Here is a 21,670-nt window from a genome sequence, read left to right on the forward strand (position 1 = left end):
TAGATATAGTGTATATGGATTTCATCAAGTTATTTCACGAGATACCTCATGCCAGGCTTCTGGAGAAAGTAAGGGAGTATGGGACAAAAAAGGACATTGCTTTGTGGATCTAGAACTGCTTTTGCCACAGAAGGCAATGTGTGGTTGTAGACGGGTCATATTCGACATGGAGGTCGGTCACTAGTGGTGTGCTTCACGGATCTCTTCTGGGACATCTGCACTTCATGATCTATACAAATGAACTGTAGGGATGGGTTAGTAAATTGTCAAGTCATTCTATCTTTACCATAACTAACATGTGGCACGGACAGCAATACAGAGATTACCCTGGAGGTGATGTGTTTCAACTTTCTACACAATTCTCTAAAATACCTCTTCAGGACCCACTTGCCTAACGAATTGCTTGGTGCTAATATGTATCATGTCATCTAACTGCTTACACTTCCTCTTAAAGTATCGTGGACCAGATCCGAGACATCCCTGATCTGGACACCTGGGAAGGCATACAAACCGCACCTGTCTATTGTGCCCACAGAAAATCGCCTCTATTACCCGATTGAAGATAGAATCTCCCGTCACTGTTGCAGTTCTCTTTTCTCTCTTCTCTACCGACTGACTGCGCGAGACTCGATCATTGCAGCTCCATTCTGAAATGCCGTGTGTCTATTATTGAGACAAATGGCCAAAAGGGAATTCTGCACTGGCTGCACATCCCCCTTCCCTTCCTGACAGTTACCCAGTTACCTGTCTACTGCAACACTGCGATGAATACTTCCCTGCAGTTCCTCATTCTCCCATTATGCAAGTTTATCAAGCTGCAGATCCAGCAATAATTCTTTCTCTGAGGAGCTGCAGCTCGGTGCACCTGGTGCTCATCCAGCTGGCTAGTGGTTTTCCCGAGTTCCCATATCTTACACAGAGAAGTAAACACTGATCCTTTGCCATTCTGGATGCACTAACAGACATGGAATGACAGACAGACTTTATTGATCCCGAGGGAAATTGGGTTTCGTTACATGAATGAACAAATAAAGAAGCATTACCTGGTACTTACCAGGACCAAGCCTGACTACGACTAAGCCTGCCTGATAAGCCCTAATACTGGACCACTCACAATAATACCTGATCGGCTTCTACCTGCCTTATTCTTATCCGCATTGTCTAATGAATCTTGCTCAGTCATCGGTGGCTGCGCAACTCCGGGAGAACTGCGCGAATGGTTGCAGTCGTAACCTTCTGTGCAAGCGTATGTGGACAAAGCAGCACTCTCTCATGCCCAGTTCACAGATTCGTTGCAATGTCACTCATGTTGCTAATTAGTATCATGCTGTCTTCCTCGTTCATGCGGTCTTCCAATGTAGATCGCGGTTATTCCAATAGCATGGGAAACCACGTGAACATTACTCGAGTTATCATACTCAATTACAATGCAGCAAATCATTTCTCGCCAAAGATCACGGTTATCGTAACGGGAGGAGAAAAAAAATCAACATATAAACAATACTCGAGGTATATTACTAATAGGACAGAACCCAATGTTCTATCGCCTACCAACAGCTAGAGGTTAACGAATAGGTTTAGGCACGGACGGGATTTGAACCCGCGATCTTCGGTTTACGAGACCGACGCCTTACCACTTGGCCACCGCGCCTGACCTCGTATATTTGTGTGCAGAACTACCCCATGATGACAGGAATCTTATGAACAGAAAACTCTTAATTTTTGCTTCAGTGATAGCGATAAGCAATTGTATGGTCATGTAAGTATTAAGATATGATGCATAACTCTGTAACTATTCATTTAGCGGCTTTGGCACAGTATTTCAGTAATTAACTGGTAACTTCTAGTGCTCACTTAAGAATTTCCCAGCTCTGAAGAGTTGTTTTATTCTTCTCATGAATGACTACCCCATAGTGGAGCCTTCCAGAAATGTCCATTCAATTCGATGGTAAATGATCACCATTCAAGAAACTGAGGAGGAATCAGAATTTTCATGCATAAATACATTGAATAATTTAGGTTGTTGATGGAAGAATGACTGTGGAAATTTATGACAGTACGCCTGCTCGAGATATGTTTTCAGAAAATTTATTTTGTTTTTTTTTTAAGGTACAAAAAATGTCTATTAGGCCTGATACCAAGCAATGTACATCCTTCTATCTTGTTCTCTTTTCCAACTTTACATTGACTACAGTTTCTCTGGGGACTAAACCTCAACGCTTCCACTTCTGCTGTTCCCGATGCTTCTGTTTAGTCCCGGAACCTCTCTGGGTAACAAAGACTCAAACGCATTGATCGATGGCCCACTGATCCTTCCACCGATTTCTGCAATTTGCCGTGCTCTAGGCCATCTTGTGTGTTACATGCATTTCTTCCGCTGGTGCCGTTTTGCAATTTATTGGATAAGTAAAGCAATGAACGCGAAGAATTTTTTTTTCTGCTCAAACAGAGCTAGTCTTGAGGTGACATCTGAAGCAGAGCGGACTATGGTCGTCCTCCTTTTCAACAATAGAAAATGGAGGCAGTTCAAAAGATTGGGCTCCTGTATGGGTAAATCATAGACCTGGGCTTGCAGTATAGGAACCGTACCTTCGTCCCACAGTATCTACACTATCTATCTAGACGGTTCGCAACAATCCTTTTAAATCATTTTCGTCTCTCAACTATTATCAAAATATAAACACAACTAAATATGGAGGGCGATTTATAGAAGCCAATTAACCGACCTATCCACTCATCTGTTGACAGTAAGAAGCAATCAGAGTACCAAGCGGTCATCCACGTGGTCAGAGAAAGAATTGAGGCAGCATTGAAGAGCTGCATTACGAGGCAGCATTTTAACTAAAATTGATGATATTGGTCATTCGCAAGAAACTAAATAAATTAGATCTATAAGTATGCAGTTTATGAAAACCAGTGGCAATTTTGCAGTTACATAATAGACCCGGTGATTGGATGAGAACGAAGACCATTCAGTCAATCACAGACTATAATGTTAGATGTTCAAAGATATCTGGACTCTGTGTTGATTGCTTCATTGTTAAATGATAAAACAGCATCATTGTTAAGTGATGAAACAACATGCTAAAGCGTTCTGTTCCTTTGTTGTCTGTTTAATACAAGCAGCGTTCGGTCCTGTTCTGTTAGATTGTTGTTTGTTGGCAAAACCCACGACGCAGTCATCTGCATGAGATAAAATCTTCCCCGTAGTAGTTTTGGACAGGATTAAACGCAACCTGACTAATTTCATTTCATCCGTGGGTTCTTTCTGTAAACAAATGAAGGAAAACTGATAAGGAGAGCTTGTTTCAAATAGAAGATCGATAAACAATCACACATTATGTTTGGATAGTTGACACAAATCGGGCATCGTAAATCAGAGTAATACAAATATATAGTGAATAAGAACTGGGAATTCTCAGAAAATTTCGCAGGATCTGTGAAATTAGATAAAGTTTCAGGTCAAAGAGATTTCGCCACAAAAGAGCTATTTTCTCCATGACACAAAAGGTGGAGAAGGGAAAACAGATTCGGATAGAATGCAAGATATAAACATTAAATGGCAGTCAATGTATTATTTTCTGTATAAGACTGTGAATACTGGATGACGTGTGGACGTTAACATTTGCCCAACGTTACCCAAAGGGTTGATGTTTGTTCGGCAGCTAGATCAGTATCCATATGCCAGTTATTCTGCAGCGAGTGTCTCGTTCCAATGTTTGTAAATAAGGGGCTTAAAACTGAGTCCCAGAAATGGTTAGAACAACAAAATGTTGGCTTTAGTAAAACGGCATAGAATTATATTGACTCATTTGCAGAAGTTCGTCCGTTCTTCTTGTCGAATCTCTTTTGTATACTTGTGCAGAACGTTTGTGAACCATGTAGTGTAGAAACGTTCTTTATTTTGTGAATAAATACAACCTAAAATGTGATCAGAGCGTTACGTGTCTTAGAACTAGATAAACAGTACGCAATTAAATAAATAACACAGAATAATCCTTTTGCTCATTAATCTCCTGATAATTTGTTCAATATTACATGTATTTCCTTGAGAAGTTACGTGAATGTTCTATATCAGTAACTGACATGACCCCTCTTGTACAGCAACAACTTCAACCAAACGACTCTGATAACAGCTGCTCTGATCTGACCATTGGACTGGTGAGTTTTAGGTCCTCCATCCGTAAAAAACTGCTTTAACATTGGGATGTCGCTGAGTTTCTTTGAATGGACTGCTTGCTTCATGTACTTCCACATTATTTCTATTGGATTAAATTCAAGACTTACACTCAACCATTCAAAAGCAATAATTTTCTTCTTTGAAAATGATTCTGATGCTGATTTACTCTTGTTTGTCGGATTAATCGACCTATTAAACTTTCTATGGTGTACTGATATTCTGATATTCTCTGATATACACTGATATTCTCCTGTAAAATATCGTGATATAATTTTGAAATCGTTTCCCCCTTAAAATATTGTAAGCTCTCCAGATTTCGACGCAGTAAACCAGCCCCAAACCATGATAGTCTTTCCACCATGCTTCACGGTTGAGGTGAGGTTTTGCGCTTGGTTTGCAGTGTCCTTATCTTCCAAACATAGCAATGTCTCACCTCTACACAGAACATGGTTCCAGGGCGTTGGAGAACATCCAGCTGTCCTCTTGCAGAGTTGAGACGTGTATCAATGTTGTTCATTTTTTTTTTTTTTTGGAGAGCAGTAGTTTCCTCCGTGGTGACCACGTTCAGTGATTTTCAGTGTGGCTCGTTAACAGAGATTTTAACAAGGCATAGTAATATTTGCAACTATTTTGTTGTTACTTTTGGATTCTTTTCAGCTCCTTCAGCATTACACATTAACTCTTCGTGTGAACTTTGCAGGATATCCAGTCCGAGGAAGAGGAGCAACAGTACTTATTTGCCTCCATTTGCTGAGGACTGATGAATCTCAGGTCTCAGGTCTATAGAAATACATTTTCCAGCCTCATGCATCTCCATAATTCTTCTGCTAACCTCCTCGAAATTTATTTTTTATCCTTTTTTTATCAAGGCATGATGCACAAAAGCATATTTTTCCGGAGAAGAGCAATCTCCGTCATTACCTGGTTTTATATGTCATTTTATAGGACAGCTCTATAGGGCACTTCTGCCACCCATACCTCCAGTTCCATCTCATTGATTGGAACACCTGATCAAAATTAGCTTTTGTGGACGTCATTACCCCAGAGATTGGTGCTATTTATTTAATGGGGTTCTTTCTATTTAGGCTTAGGACGCGTGAAGATCCGATCACTTTTTCAATCAAGTTTATTCAGGCATAAAAACAAAAATACCCACAGTGTTTACAGACATACAAACACCACTATAACTATATCAGAAATTCCCTGGATGCTGAACGCACCAGAAATGAGTTTGGCGAGAATACTTTATCAAGTTCAGTATTAGATCCAGTCCTTCCAGAGATCTTACTTGACACAGCGCCGGGAGAACAATATTTCCAAATGAAGAAGTTGCTATGAGATTGCTATTCATACTGATTTAATATGAGTACTTTTAACACCGACAAGTAATTGCTGCTCTTCAGATTGACCTGTCGGTTAAAAACAGCGTTGAAGTGATACTAGAGAGTGATTTTACAACTTCCTTAGAATGACAGTTTATAATGACAAAATGTTTCACTCAGAACCCTGGAACAGATGTGCCCAATCTGGAGTCTTTGATCATTTTTGGTGTTCCATGTCATAAAACAGGTTGGGAACTCTGGCACTGGACATTTATGGAAACTGGGGGTACGATCAGGAATAAGTAGTTGGTTAGTTCAGTAGGAACATTCTAAATAATATATTTTAAATCTGTTCGCAAAGATCAAAGGATTATGACCATAGACTGCTGCAGTAAGCTGACAGTTTGACAGTTTTAATAGAACTGTCTTTGGAGTTTCAATGGCCACGCAGTGAGTGGACAAGGTAAAGTAAGTGTTATGTGACATTCCAACTGTGGAGTACCAAATGGCAGAGCAGAAATCATGGAAAAATTACGAGCATTTATTCATGTTCACAATATCGTTTTGTTTTGCTGGCTGAAAAGATGCTCTCTTGAGCACTAACTCGGACGCATAACTAGCCAGCGGTACAACTGGAAACAGATCTATCAAGCGGTGTAGGCAATCTTGAACTGCGCTCCGTGATATTTAAAACAGAAAAATAAACAGGTTTCTTTCGAACTGATCCTAGGGCTGCTTCCGCAAATCTGTCAAATTCCGTTCTGTTCTGGGAATGCTACTTTTTTGCACAAAATCGCGAGTAATTTATTTTCTTAAACTGCACCTCCCTCTATCACATCTCGGACATTGTTGCAATCTGATAATTTGACCAAAAGAAATCACGATAGGAGAGTTGTTTCTGTTGCCGAAACAAGATATGTTTCTTTGTTATTGTATAACAGTAACAGTTTCTTTTACTTTTAATTCCAATATGATGGCATTACTCATACTCCATTCTGTCTTCAAAAGGTACTAGTAACAAATGAGTCATCTATGATTTACGAACTACTTGGGTGGTGTATAACACAACTTACTCTTCCGGGTATGTAAAGCGAAGCTAGGAACTGTTTTGAGTGATGAACAGACTGATGGACAATGGGGTACAGAGTTAACCATCTCCCCCCTGAGAACCATGAACTATTAATGTTGCTATGCTGACCATGAGAAAGAGAGAGGAAAAACAGGCAAGAATATCTGCGACAGATAAGAGAGAGGGGGAAATTGCTGATTAACTGTATTGTGACTCCCTTTTGAATTATTTACTGTTTCGCTGCAAGGACAATAGTTTGCTCATAAACATTCCTCAGTGGACTGAAGGAGTGGCCGGATTTGATGGACATAGTAATTCAGGATTGATGGATAGCAGACTCCCCGTTAGCAGGGATAAAAAGACAGGTCCGGAGAGACACCCTCCAGACACGCCAGAGGACACTGATTGAGTGTTGGAACCCACAAGAAAGGTGGGGGCTTCGGAGACCGAACCAGGTGATCGATCAGTAAGGCTATCAGTGTAAAAGCAGGGCCGGTGGGGACTTGTGTGTGGGTCCACTCATGCCAGAGTGACGAGTCCACCACAGAAGAACGGTCTGGCTGAAGATCAGAGGCGTCATAACTGAATGACCACAATACGACGGATTAAGAAAGCAAAGGAAGTTTTCGCTGCTGTAGCTGTTACATCTCTCTCTCGCTCTCTCTCTCTCTCTCTCTCTCTCTCTCTCTCTCTCTCTCTCTCTCTCTCTCTCTCTCTCTCTCTCTCCAACGATTACAACTCAACAAGCATAACTACCTCAGCACTCATGAACTGAACTGAGCTTTATATTCTATGACAATTTATTTACCCCTAGGCATCGATAGAGCTTGTTTATTTTTGATTATTATTATTATTATTATTATTATTATTATTATTATTATTATTATTATTATTATTATTATTCCTACACTTTTAGGTTTATTACTGCTACCTTGTGTTATATGTATATTTGCATTATTGATATGGTTGTGCTTATTTTTATTGATAAATCCCTTTAAATATAGTGCCATCAGACTCCAACGGATGCTTCTTTCTCTGCTGGTTAGACACCCAGTTACGGGGTACGTAACAGAACACTCTGCTCTGTCAATAAATGTCCTGAAATAACGGGCGTAACCAGCGTACTATTAAGCGACTGACTTCACGTCAGCAGAAAAGACAGCAGTATCACCCTGCTTCCAATTACTGTGGAGCGATATATTACTGATAAATTGTACCGACTTTTATAAGAGATAAATGTTTGGGTAATGAGTCGGATTCAAAAAATACACCATTCAATTGTGGATGTTCGCTCCAAATATTTGCAGGACGTTGTCAAGCCGGCGTCCGTACCTACACACCAGCATGAAGGCCCTGACCTACACATGTTCTCTAAGTAAACACCAAATGATCCATATATGTGCTCGTTTCATCGATATGCAGGCCAGTTATGAGTGGCAGGTTAGCAGTTGCACGTAGAGCCACACCCAGTGCTGAGACACGAAACAAGGTAATCTGATTCCAAACAGTGCTTTTATTAGTCATTACATAAGCTCTATAATGTGCTTCCCGCTTCCAGCCCACCCCTTTTCCTCCTTTTCCCAACCATCCTCCCTTAGTCTTTGTGCACGCACAACACTAAATACACAATAAAGTTCCATATCCAGAATCAAGATTATCATCATTCGCATATGTGATGAAATTTGCTCCTATTTTTTTTCTGCTGCAGCTGAACAATACATTTAGTAAAATACATAGAAGGGTGACAGATAATTTGTGGAATTCCAGTGGTGGTAATCCCCGCGGGGCAATTGCTGAAAATAGATAATCGTTGTCCTGTTGGGCCTGACTTTTTCTGACCGGTGACAGTCAATTTATACTAATTGCTTAGTTCAGACTGCAGCTACTTTCCGAATGGTTAACAGCCTGGTGTCCCGCTTCAAATATCCTGGGTATATAGAGGTCATATGTGGGAGGTTCCTTTCTCTCCCTTTGTTTAAATCCAGCGGTGCACATGACGATTGGATATGTATGCGCTGCCCGCTCTTTTAACAAAACATGAATTTTGTTTTGAATGCACGTTGTTCGGTTCTCAGCTTTCTAGTGCCTGTAATTGCCGAACACGAATATTTACTGTTCTTACATGAATGATCAATACCCTTTTCCGCAGTAACAATCTTTCGTCTCACTTTCCAGACCCGCAAACCCTATGCAACATCATATTTTGGAGCCGCGGTTGAAAGTGCACGATGTTTCCATAGTTAACTCATTCATACTTTTCGGGTGAAATTTGACCCGTTTTGACATTCGGCAAGAGTAAAAACACTGTAAATGTTTGTTTTTTTTTTTCTTTCTAGCCGAAGTTTGATGACCTTTCCTAAAGAGCAAGTATTTTTGTACAGATGCGACAAATATTAGTACATTGAAGCTGTTCCGGGTCAAATGACCTCTCCTAACAGAAATCATAGGGTGCCTTGACACTGCTGCGAGATGTGCACCTGCAAGCACAAACAACCAGCTAATCAACAGAGATCAAAAGAACGGTTGGGGGGGAACGGTTGGGGGGGGGGAGGGTGGGGCGACTTAGGACTATAAAGGTACCTGAGCTGCCATTTCAGTGACTGAGGCTATGGCAGCAAGACTTAGTGTCCTGGAGGTCATTGATTTGGTCTTCCAAGATGAGCAAGCAGACAGTGATTTGAAGGAGGAAGTGTCCGTGCAGGAGGAAAACACGAAGGAAAACACTGATTACAGACTCTCAGATAAAGATGACTCTGAGAGATAGGAGCAGACAGCAAGAGAGACATTCATGTCCAAGGGTAACACAATCAATCGGTGCTCACTTCCATATCAGGTTGCAGGCAGGATGGCAGCGGAAAATGTCATTCGAATAAATTCAGGTTCCACAAGACTGGCTACTTCCCATGTATCCGACAATTTCTCAACTTTCCATCTCTTCCTCCCTCCAGCATTGAATAAAAATGTCATTGAAATGACCAGCATGGTGTGGATTAAACTGTATGGTCAAAAATGAATGACCATGGATGTGATTGACTACATGTCGACATAGTGTTTCTAATACTAGCTGGTATGTATAGGTCCCGAAATGAAGCTGTTTCTAGTCTTTGAAATGCTGAGACGGGAAGATCAATTTTTCGTGCCACCATGTCACTGGAAATGTTCCGTTCCGTTTCGGCGGTACTCAGATTTTACCACCATGAGACAAGACCAGTGCAGCGTGTCACTGACAAACTGGCAGCAATCAGGGATGTCTGGGAAAAGTGAGTGGAACGGCTGCCTCACATGTACAATCCTGGTTCTGAGGTCAAAGTGGATCAAAGACTGGTTAAATTCAGAGGTAAGAAATGCCTGCCCTTTTACTGTTAGACCAGTTAAACACTGCTTCAATATACGCATTCTATTGTTTGTGATATCAAATGATTTTTACGATTTTTGTGTTTTTGCAGGTCGCCGTCCTTTCCGGCAGTACATGCCGAGCAAGCCAGGAATACAGTTATGGGCAGCCTGTGAAGCACGTTCTAGTTATGCTTGGAATATGCAAGTATACATAGGGAAGACGGAGGGGTGGGTGGGTGGGGAGCACTGGGGAGAAGTCGTGTTAGAGTTGACAGAAGGGCTAACAGGACACAGCGTGACCTGTGACAACTTCTTCGCATCTCATGAGCTTGGCCAGGTGCTTCTAAAGAAGAAAATTACAATGGTGCGACTGAAAAACCTTGATAAAGTAACGGGCTCACAGAGCTGTAAGAGGAGAACAGCATACTGGCCTCTTGCCATACTCCATGACATTATTGGCAAATCGCCCTGATATGCGTTTGTCATATGGAGTGAGCTGAACCCTACCTGGAGGGAAAGCAAGAGAAACTGGAGGAAGTTCTTTTTTGAGGAGCTTGGAAAAGCCCTTGTGATTCCATTTATGCAAAGGCGACACCACGTTGCCAAAACAGCCTTAGCAGGACTGGTAAGGGAAGTGCAGCGATCTGAACCTTACCCTGATCAACAACAAGTCCCACAAGCAGCCAACACAAGGGAACAGAAGAGAAGGAGTGCAACTTTTGCTCTGCAAAAAAGGACAGCTAAACAGGGACAACTTGCTGCAAATCTGGGAAACACATACGCAAGGGCCACACACGCAAGGTTTCCTACCAGTGCTTTGAATGCGGAGATTACTTTGCTAAAAAATCATTTTATTCTGTTATCTGTTGTTTAAATGTTAGTTAATTTTGAGTTAATAGTTAATAGTCACAATTAGATAGTAGTTATGTGGATTTCTTTGTGATATACCAGTCAGGACAGGGTTTGATGGTTGTAATGTTAATAAATGGTGATATAATAAACCCCAAAGTTCCAAAATGTTCTTCCCATTTTCAGTTTTAATAAAATATACTTAAACCATTATGGACGTTAGAATTTCATGTCTTAGGACATGAGATTTTGTGATAATAGATGTTTTCTCTCCATAAATCAATGATGTAACACCTATGCAGCACACACCCTGCTCTCTGAAATAATAATTAATATTAATGACCAATTTATTAATGCCAGTTAGGCTATCTATACATTTATCATAGATCTGTGTTTCAGAATTTTGTATAGACACTTGTTATGAGGGGATTTTTGGGCCGGGTGAAAACTGACCCGGAGCATACTGCAAAAGTATAGAATATGATCAGTACATAAGGGTTAAGTAGTTTGGATTTTCTAGGAGAAATGATAGGTGGATGGAAGCCTACAGGCAATTTGCAGAGACCGTACGACATCCAGATCAAACGATAGCGATTCTTAAGATTTGAATTGGAGGATCTCAGTCAGCGCTGTATTATTCTGCGGGAATCACTCTTGATGGCTGAGAGCAGGGCTGCAACTTTGAAGGATAATAATGCAGTGATAGCTTCTCATCTGAAACAACTGCAGAAATTAGACGTTGCGCGCCAAGGTAGTCTGCAGCCCGAACCTGCTCGAGCCATGAACAGGTGGGGCGATTATCCTACTATTTGCTGTGAGATGGGGATGCCTGGCTGGGTGAGGCAATTAAGGGAGAGTACTTAGCGTGGAACCTTCGCTATAATCGTCGAGGTCATCTTCCTTTCCTTTGCGTGTCCGAAACGGTATCGGCCAGACCGGAGATCACGCGTTTCCAAATTTATCGTGGATCAGAATAGGATCAGAAGTGTGTGCGGTGTTGTGCAATAGCTACCTTCGAGACATCGAAGATCACAGAAATTTCAGCTGAGAATGAGCGAGCTTAGAGGATAGAGACAGATAAAAAGCTGGAGAGTCTTTGACCACGTCGCTTTTGAAGATATGGCATGACGGGTATGGGAGCGAAACTGTTTAATAGATGGGTGTGTGACATCGGCAGCTTATCGTCCAAACAAGTGATAAATAGGAACACTGCTTGCGTCCCTTCGCATAATGCATCACTATCTGTTTGTTTAACGGCTGCACTTATACATCGGCATCCCAGACTTACTGAATGCAATTACATATCCAAAGAGGAATAGAGGGTTCTAAAGTTCTACACTAGTGGGCACTTATCATAGAATTAATACACGGCAATGGTATCCGGCTGAATTGTATTGAATTAACTTGTGGAACGGGAGGACATGTCGTTACGGCGGGTTTTTCTTTCCAATAAAAGTGGTAATGCTACATTTAATAAAATATGCTATTCGTGATCCTATAAGTACAGTGATTCAATTATTACGAAGTTCAGAGTATGTAGAAGAGGCTGCACCTTGTCCGCTATGGGGATAATATATGTCCGTGTATCTGGGGATTCATCTCGATGACAAACTTGACTGGACAACCAATAAAGATACTGTGTACAAGAAGATCCAGAGTAGTTTCTACTTCTTGTGGACACTGCGGTCCATTGTGACATACAGGGATCTCCTCCACATGTTCTCACAGATGACTGTCGCCAGTACGATTTTCTATGGTGTGCTATGCTGGGGCAATGACGTTTACACGAACGATGCCAATGGGCTCAACAAACTGATTAAAAAGGCTCAACAAACTGATTAAAAAGGCTGACTCCGTGATTGAATTCCAACTGGACACAATGGAGACTGTGGTAAACAAAGCATCTTACGGAAATTCATGGAAATTCTGCACAATATTTCTCATTCATTGCATGCCACCTTAGCTGAACAGAAGAACACTTTTAGTAATGGACTGTGACAACTGCGTTGATCAAAGGAGAACAATATAAGGCCCTCCTTACACTCAGACAATAGGCTCTAAAGTGAGTTAACCTATAGCCGGAGATGTGATGACCTCCTGTTAGACTGTTCGAGATAACACGTTTATTTTAATTCATTCCTCACCTCTCTTTTAATAGTTTATAGATCTCTGCACCCGTAAAGCTACTGTGACAACTGTAATTTCCCTTGGGATCAGTAAAGTATCTATCTATGTATGTATCTAGATAAGCAGTCGGGCAGTGGAGCATCACACATTTCCTATAAATAATGGTTTTTAGATTTGCTTAAAACCGGTTTCCCGGAGGAGCTGGTAAATGAGGATCTATGTAATATGGAGGAGAGCGCATGAATAGTATAGAGAGTGAGATTGTCGAGGAGGAATGGTCAATGCTGAATTCATCTTCCTATAATTGTTCATTATTTCCTCTGCCAGATTACTCGCACTCCATTCAGAGTTACCTGCTAAGGGTCGCGGCTAATGGTCGCCAGCAGCGGCAATCGAGGGGTGTCTATCACTTTCTCGCATCATTGTGCAGGGAAGGCTCCAACGGCCTGTATCACTATTGCCTATAAAGAGAGGGTGAGTGAATAGAATGCGCAGAAATATGGGGTGTGGCCACACGCGTCAGTTTGCTTCTCTGTGTGTAAGTGTGAGGAATTTGCGTTTAAGAGATGATGCGAAACTGTTCGGCCGCACACACCTGTTTTTACAGCTCTGTTGTTCTCCAAACTATGTATTTATCAATGAGAAATTAACCGACGGTTTTAAGTTTTTGCAATTCCATTCTAAGTTATAAAAGAAGTGCACTACAGCCTATGCTTTGTGTTTTGTGTTTTAATCTGTAACTTTCTTAATTGTGTTTGTTCAGTCAGTCACTTCAGGTCTCACCTTTTAAAATCTGTTATGTGTTTATTATGTCGTAATCTGTTACCTTATTAATGTTTCCTATGTTATGTACCCATGGGTAGCTTGTGACTACGGCATGACCATCAGGAAATTGAGGCTCTACTGGGTATGATGTAATGGTCTTGTGATGGTGGAGTGATTTAATTTTCCCGCCAGTGAGAGGCCATATGATGGCCTCTTTCAACAGGGTATAGAAAGAGAACACCTCCCTGTGACGTAGGTCAGCTCGTGGCTTAATTCGTCAGTGACTCCGTTCTGCTCCGTATTTGATTTCATGATACAGTTTCGTTTTAAAAGTGGAGTTCTAATTTCTACTGTAAGAATTGTTATGCCGGCAGTTCTGAAAATCGCGGCTAGTTAAAGTCCAGTCGGAGAGTGAAGAATTTATTGAAGTACAGAAAACCCGAAGGATCGAGAAAAGTTGGTGTTGTTGCCGGTAAATGAGGTTCGATCTTATTTGAACCTATTTCGGAAGGAATTCTAACCTGAATCCACGATATCGCTGCTAAACGGAAGAAAGGACTGGAGTAAGGTTTCGCCCAGGAAAGCTCAGTGACTATAACACGTTTTATGTCCTTCATCGCAAGTCCTTAGGGGAAGTCATACTTCGGCTGTGATCAGCAGTAACGACACGTAAGAGAGTTCATTACTTCAAAGAAAGTCTCTCCTAACTGACTGTGTAAACCATTTGGACTTTTGCATCTGCTACTATAAAGAGCTGACTTCGCATTTCTCATTTCTAGAACTGATCGAATTGCCATATAGCAGTCCACTTCCGGTAAAGTTAGTCGATTGTTTACTTTTTTGAGTAGTGTTTAATAAATGTTTTATTTGTTTATAAAAGCCTGTCTCAATTCTATATTCATTGTTGCTGAATCGTAATATTTCGACTGTTGAAAGGCATAGACAGAGTGGATATAGCAAACTTGCTTCCCATGGTGGGGGAGTCTAGTACGAAAGGACATAATTTGAAGATTGCAAGCTGCTCATTCAGAACAGAGATGAGATTATTTTTTTCTAGCCAGTGGGTCTTGAATCTATGGAATTTGTTGTCACGGGCGGCAGTGGAGGCAAAGTCATTGGGTGTATTTAAGACAGAAATTGATAGGTATCTGAATAGTCATGGCATCAAAGGTTATGGAGAGAAGGCGGGGGAATGGGAATAAAGGGGAGATTGGATCAGTTCATTAGGAAATGGCGGAGCTGACTCGATGGACCGAATGGCCCACTTCTCCTCCTTTGTTTTATGGTCTTATGGTAACAATTGGGGGCTCGTGGAATAAGTACCGTTTTCTACTTAAATGTTTGTTTAATTATCGATCGGTATTTTGGAAAAGGGGAATACCCGATTCATTAGTTTGATTGGCTTCTGAGTGGTATTCGGCCACAATGAATATTGACGACTTCCTAGCATTGCCAGACCCGGAGTTATTATCGAAGGCGAAAAAGAGTGATATATCTGAGATTGCGAGCAGGTTGGAACTTAATGGTATTTCGATGGTTACAACAAAGCCTGTAATTCCGAGGAAAATCACGGAACACTACATAGATTCCGGTGTGTTTGATGAAGCGATATTAGATACTTCCCTTTAAGTAAAGTAGAAATTCAGTTACACCTGGAACAGGTTGCAATAGAAAAGCTTAGGATAGAAGCTGAATTCAACCAGAAGCAATTGGAAGCTAACTTGAAACTATGTCAGTTAGAAGCTGAAAATAAACAGAGCGAATTGAAACTTACGGTGACGGAATTGAAGTCTGAGAATCAGTCCTCTGGTTCTAGAAAAGAGTTTTGTTGTTAGGCAGGAAATTTAATTTGTCCCTCTATTTAATGAAACAAAGGTAGAGAAATATTTTCAAGATTTTAAAACTGTTGCTCTGATTTCAGAGTGGCCGAAAGAGAAATGGTCAGTGTTGTTACAGAATGTAATTAAAATCAAAGCAAAATAAGTTTATACAGCTTTAACTGCTGAACAAGCACTTGATTATGATATGGTGAAACTGCATATATTAAGGACATATGAGTTAGGTACGGAAGCATATAGAGAAAGATTCCGATATTTGAAGAAATCTGTGGAAAAAAAGAGCCATTGTGGAATTTGTTTACAATAAAGCTGTGTGTTTTGAGAGATGGGTTTCCTCTAAAAATGTAAATGGCGACTAAAATAAATTGATAGAGCTGATTTTAACGTCGGGATTTAAAAGGAGCATTCCTGTTGAGGTAAGGGAATGTTTAAATGAGAGAGACAATGCTACCTTGCAGGACTCTGCTGAATTTTCTGATGAGTATGGTTTAATCCACAGGAATACATTTTCTCAGGGCAGAACTTTTAAAAGGAAAAATAACACAGAGAATCAAGGTAACTCAGAAAATAAATCAGAAGTTAGTGAGAACGGTAAGGAGGAAGGAAAACCTGTTAAGGAAAGACAGTTTAGTCCCATTTGTAATTATTGTAAGAAACCAGGTAACGTAATAGTCATCTGTTTCCGATTGAAAAAGCAGGAAGCTGTCCCAGATGCTTGTGTGCAACATACTGAACCACCTGTAAATCCACAGGTTTTGATAAATACAAATGAAGGTTTGTTAGAATCTGACGAAGATAAGAAGTGATCTGATCATTTTTTAATTTGTATCCTTGAAAGAAGGATCCACTCCGTTGCCAATAAAAATCCTTAGGGATACTGGAGCTTTTCCATCACTGATGTTAGACACTGTGTTAAAGTTTAGTGATGCGTCTGATACAGGTGAGGTAAACTATATACGAGGTGTTGGGAGTGCCCTTATGCCTGTACATTTGCATTGAGTAAATTTAAAATCAGGGTTGGTTGCAGGACTTGTTAATGTAGGATTACAACCTACTTTGCCTGTGCTGGATATTTCTTTATTGTTAAGCAATGACTTCGCAAATGTACAAGTTTTTTCCTGAAGTGCATTTGACAATAAAGTCAGAGGAACCACGGATGGATTCTAAGACATATCCCTCCAGTGTTGTAACTCGTGCTATGGCTAAAAACCTTGATGTGCAGAATGAGGTTGTTACCCATGACTGTTCAACTCAGGATTCGAGTTCCGAGGATGTGTCAGAAACATTCGTACCTTCATTGTTTGAACAAGTTTCTTGGAGTAAGTCTGACCATGAAGGTTTGTCTCTGTCTCGGAAGGAGATCATAGCAGAGCAGAGTAGAGAACCTGAGATTATCAAATTAAAAAACAAGCTCTTCTGGATAGTGTAATTGATAAGGTGCAAGTAGGAAATTATTTTGATAAAGGGGTATTGATGAGGAAGTGGAGATCGCCTACAATTCCTGCAAGTGATGAATTGATTATTGTTCACCAGGTAGTTGTTCGAAAAGTTTATCGAAATGATGTTTTAACTTTAGCCCATAGTGTGCCTTTGAGTGGACATCAAGGGATAAGGAAAACTGTGGACAAGATCTTTAAACATTTTTACTAGCCTGGTTTGAGAAGATATGTGGCGACGTTTTGCAGAAAGTGTCAAATTAGCCAAATTATGGGTAAACCTAATCAAGTTACACCAGTGGCTCCATTGCAACCTATTCCAGCATTTGGTGAACCGTTTTCCAAAATTATTACATTGTGTAGGACCATTACCAAAAACAACAAAAAAAACTGATTATCAGTACTTGCTGACTATCATGTGGACTGCGTCTAGGTTTCTAAAGGCAGTACCACTTAGGAATATAACAATTAAAACTGTGATAAAGGCTCTAAAAAAATCTTTATTTATTTTGGGTTGCCGAAGGAAATACAATCTGATCAAGGCAACAATTTTATGTCTGGATTATTTCAACAAATAGTTTGCAATGTGGAGCAAAGCAGCTTACATTGTCTGCACACCATCCAGAAACGCAAGGCAACTTGGAGAGGTTTCATTCGACCCTCAAGATTATGATTATGACGTATCGTGTGGAAAATGAAAATGATTGGGATGAGGGTAGTCAATTACTTCTATTTGCAGTAAGGGAGTTGGTACAGGATTCATTAGGTTTCAGTTTGTTTGAACTTGTATTCGGGCATAGAGTTAGAGGACGTTTGGCCTTATTAAAAGAACAAGGGATGAATAAAGAGGTACACACTAATTTTCTGGACAATGTTTTAAATTTTAAAGACAGATTACATAAAGCTTATACCTTAGCCAGGAAAAATTTTAAATCGGCTCAGAAGAAAATGAAAACCTGGTACGATAAAGAAGGTAGGATGAGGACATTTAAGCCTGGAGATAAAGTGCTAGTTCTTTTTCCCAGTACAAAATAATTCTTTTCAAGCTAAATTTCATGGTCATTATGAAATTATGTCTAACATTAATGATGTGGATTACATGATAAAAAGTCCAGATCGTAGAGGGCTAACACAACTTTGCCATGTAAATAATATAAAACCAAATTATGAGAAACAGTCTGCTACTATGATTGTTGTTGTCAATAATAATGAGTCTGATCTCACTAGGAACATACTGGATGTTTCAAATGAAACTCTTTCTAAATCCAACGTTGTTTCTGTCAGATTAGCAAACTCAACCATTCTGGAAAATGTTGATGAGAAATTAGAACATTTACAGGCAAAGCAGAAACAACAGATGAAGGAATTAATTTTTAAATATAGTGATTTATTTACAGACATTCCTAGAAGAACCACAGTAGCTTCACATGATGTAGATGATGAAGATAACTCTCTTGAGGAAGTCGTTACAGGAAATGATACTTGTGAAGCACACATAACTGCGGCGGAGGAACCATTTGAAAGGCTTTCAAAAGCTAACTTAACTATTGATTTAGCTAAAAGTGAATTCGGAAATGTCACTGTGACATTAGTTCTGCTGTAGGTCCGGGCTTGGTTAAGGACAAAGATTTAAGGAAATACATCAAACTCCAATTTAGCAGAAAGGTTTGACGTTACAGGAGTACAATTTTTGATAACTCATATTAAAGGCAAAAACAATGTGATTGTTGATTGTCTATCTTGATGTGGAAAGAACAATGTAATTTTTAATGGACTGATATTTTAACATTTGTAACACTCCTGCTGCATAGTAAATTGTAAGATGCTGTATGGTAATACTATGTATACTGTGTGTGTTGTAAATTTTATACATTTGTATTTTTGTAAATAGTTAGTTTTTAAATTTGTGTTCATGACAGACGATATTATTTTTCGAGGGAGGTGTTACGTACCCGTGGGTATCTTGTGACTGTCACATGACCGTAATGAAATTCAGGCTATGCTGGGCATGATATAGTGGTCTTTTGATGGTGGAGTGATGCAATTTTCCCGCCAGTGACAGGTCATGTGACGGCCTCTTACGACAGGGTATAAAACGAGAACCCCACCCTGTGACGTAGTTCAGCTGATGGCTTAATTCTTCAGTGACTCTTATCTGCTGCGTATTTGATTTCCTGACGCAGTTTTGTTATAAAAAAGGAATTTTAATTTCTACCGTAAGAATCGTTGTGCCTGCAGTTCTGAAAATCTCTGCCAGTTAAAGTCCGTTCGGAGATTGAAGAATGTATTGAAGTACCGAAAACCCGAAGTATCGAGAAAAGTTGGTGTTGTCGGCGGTAAAACATGTTCGACCTTATTTGATCCACATTCGGAAGGAATTAGTAACCTGAATCCATGATGGTCACTGCTAAAAAGCAAAAATGGCTGGCGCAAGGTTTCGCCAAAGAAAGGTAAGTGCCTTTAAGACGTTTTATTTCCTTCATCGTAAATCCTTTGGCAAGGCATACTTCGGTTGGGATCAGCAGTAACGTCACGTAAGATAAATTATTACCTCAAGGAAAGTCTCTCCAGACTGACTGTGTAAATCATTTGGACACTTGCATCTACTACTTTAAAGAACTATGTTCGCATTTCTCGTGTTAAGAACTGTCCGAGCTGCCATATGGCAGTCCACTTCCGGTAAAGTTAGTCGATTGTTTACTTTTTTTGAGCAGTGCTTAATAAATGTTTTATTTGTTTATAAGAAAAAACTGTCTCATTTTTATATTCATTGTTGTTGCATCGTAACACCTCATGCAGTTGTTTTATGAATGACACAATTTTCAATTCAACCATATGAAATCTGGGTTGATAGGGAAGAAGTTTGGGTAAACTTACTCCTGATATGAGATGCCCAAATGTAAGGGGGAACTGAGCATGTGGGAATCAATTGCCTTTGTGGTTTCTAACTACCCAGTGACTCGTCAGGAGGTAGTATTTTACTATCGCCCTGCATTATAGAATGCGACGTGGCGGATGCAGCTAAGCAATTCTAAATCCAATGATATATCCTTGGGAATGGCGTTAAAATTTGCAAACCGGACCAGTGGTGGCAGATTGCAGAATTTGTAAAACAACTTATTAGACATGACGGAAGAGATGCCAATAATGTGATCCCTTTGACAAGGAGAAATACCATTATGGGAAAGATTTGGCATTCTGATTTGGAATAGCTGGGAGGATGCAATACATTCCAACCAACTGCAACACAAAATACGGCAACAGCATACATGGAACTACGTAGCTCTGATGTAGCAGATAATTTAAGCACTGGTGTTTCACTATGTTGCAGTTGGCTTGGAAGGACCTGACACTTAAAATGAACTTCCCACCTGACAGAGTTGGTGTTGGTGGTATGTTTAGTGAAGGTATAAGGCACAAGGTGGATGTCAAGTGTCCTGGGATGAACATCTCGATCAGTATCCTGGGATGGTTCTGTCTTTGCCAATAAGCAGACACTGTTTCGTGCTAAATGGCGCTTACTGGATATGCAGTTCATAGACCTACTTATGATTCTAACCGGGTCGTGCTGTTGATATTTGGTGCAACATGTATGCCACTCCAGAACACTGAAGGACCAGCTTGCCAATGATGACGTGTAAGAGAGTGATTGTAAAGAAAAGGAAGCGTTGAAAGATAGCATGTCTCAGCATGATACAGCTAAGCTATCCCGGAAATTAATTTCGATAGCATTAGTTTATTTGCTCACAACGAAAGATGACATTTATGCTGTTATTGATAAAGAATTCTGCAGATAAATTCCTAACTGGTCGGGCAACATCATTCACCTGGTTGATGGTAACTTTTTGAATCAGTGTCTCCATTAATTAGCAGATCATCTCATAGGTTCCAGCGCTCCAGGATGAGGCTCGTGGCCTTTGGGTCCTACGGAGGTGGGGGACGTCTTCAGTATACTGGGGGGAGTGGGTGACTATTGGGTTTAGAGTAATGGCAATTGTGCTTTTGTGTTTTATATGTTGCTTAGTTTGAGTCATACCAGTATGAGAGTTGGATCATAACGTTAGCAACTTTCGAGGGTTTGATGGTCCAGTGGATGGTGTAGCTTATTCTTACTGTCCAAAGTCACTTTGTCATGATAGGTTATTTTAGCAACTGCAGCTGCTTTTCCCATTGGTGAACAATTTATTGTCCAGTTTGAAATATCCAAACTGTATAAATTGCACATAAGGATGCTTTGTATCTCTCTCATTGTTTCAGGCAAGCCGTGATCATAGTCATCGAGAAGGTATGATCTGCGCTCTTAACTAAGTGTTTTTGCTCAATGTATGCTTGTTGAATATCCTGCTTTGAGAAAAATGGTGTTTTCTTGATGTTTTACTGTTTGTAAATAAACGATTAATATACTCACCTACAGTCAACGTTTTGTGTCTTATTGTCAGACCTGCGAATCTGAATCAACAGTACAATCAGGCATATGAAATGTCTACGTGTTTAGTACTCCGTGTAATTATTAACTTCTATTTGCCTTTGTCTACCTGATCACCATGAAAGTGGAGTGAAGAAATTTATTTCGGATTTAAATTTTTTGTTTCGGTCAAGTGAAAATTCTGCTGTTATTAACCATCAATAATGATGATATATTAAGCGCAGAAATTAGCTTAAATTACTGAGAAATACCGTTGTTGACACAGCTAACAAACACGTGAATTTACAACGTAAATAATTGTGAATACATCCACTAGGTTTCC

The 21,670-nt window shown here is 40.1% G+C and overlaps 1 non-coding gene across 1 annotated transcript; it reads right to left on the reverse strand.

The window, feature by feature from the left end:
* Positions 1 to 1,579: 1,579 nt before the first annotated feature.
* On the reverse strand, positions 1,580 to 1,651 carry trnat-cgu (transfer RNA threonine (anticodon CGU)). The gene has a single exon. It is a non-coding gene; the product is annotated as a tRNA-Thr (tRNA).
* Positions 1,652 to 21,670: the final 20,019 nt, after the last annotated feature.

This window comes from Hemitrygon akajei, chromosome 25, assembly GCF_048418815.1.
Source record: "Hemitrygon akajei chromosome 25, sHemAka1.3, whole genome shotgun sequence".
In the NCBI taxonomy this organism is placed as follows: Eukaryota; Metazoa; Chordata; class Chondrichthyes; order Myliobatiformes; family Dasyatidae; genus Hemitrygon; species Hemitrygon akajei.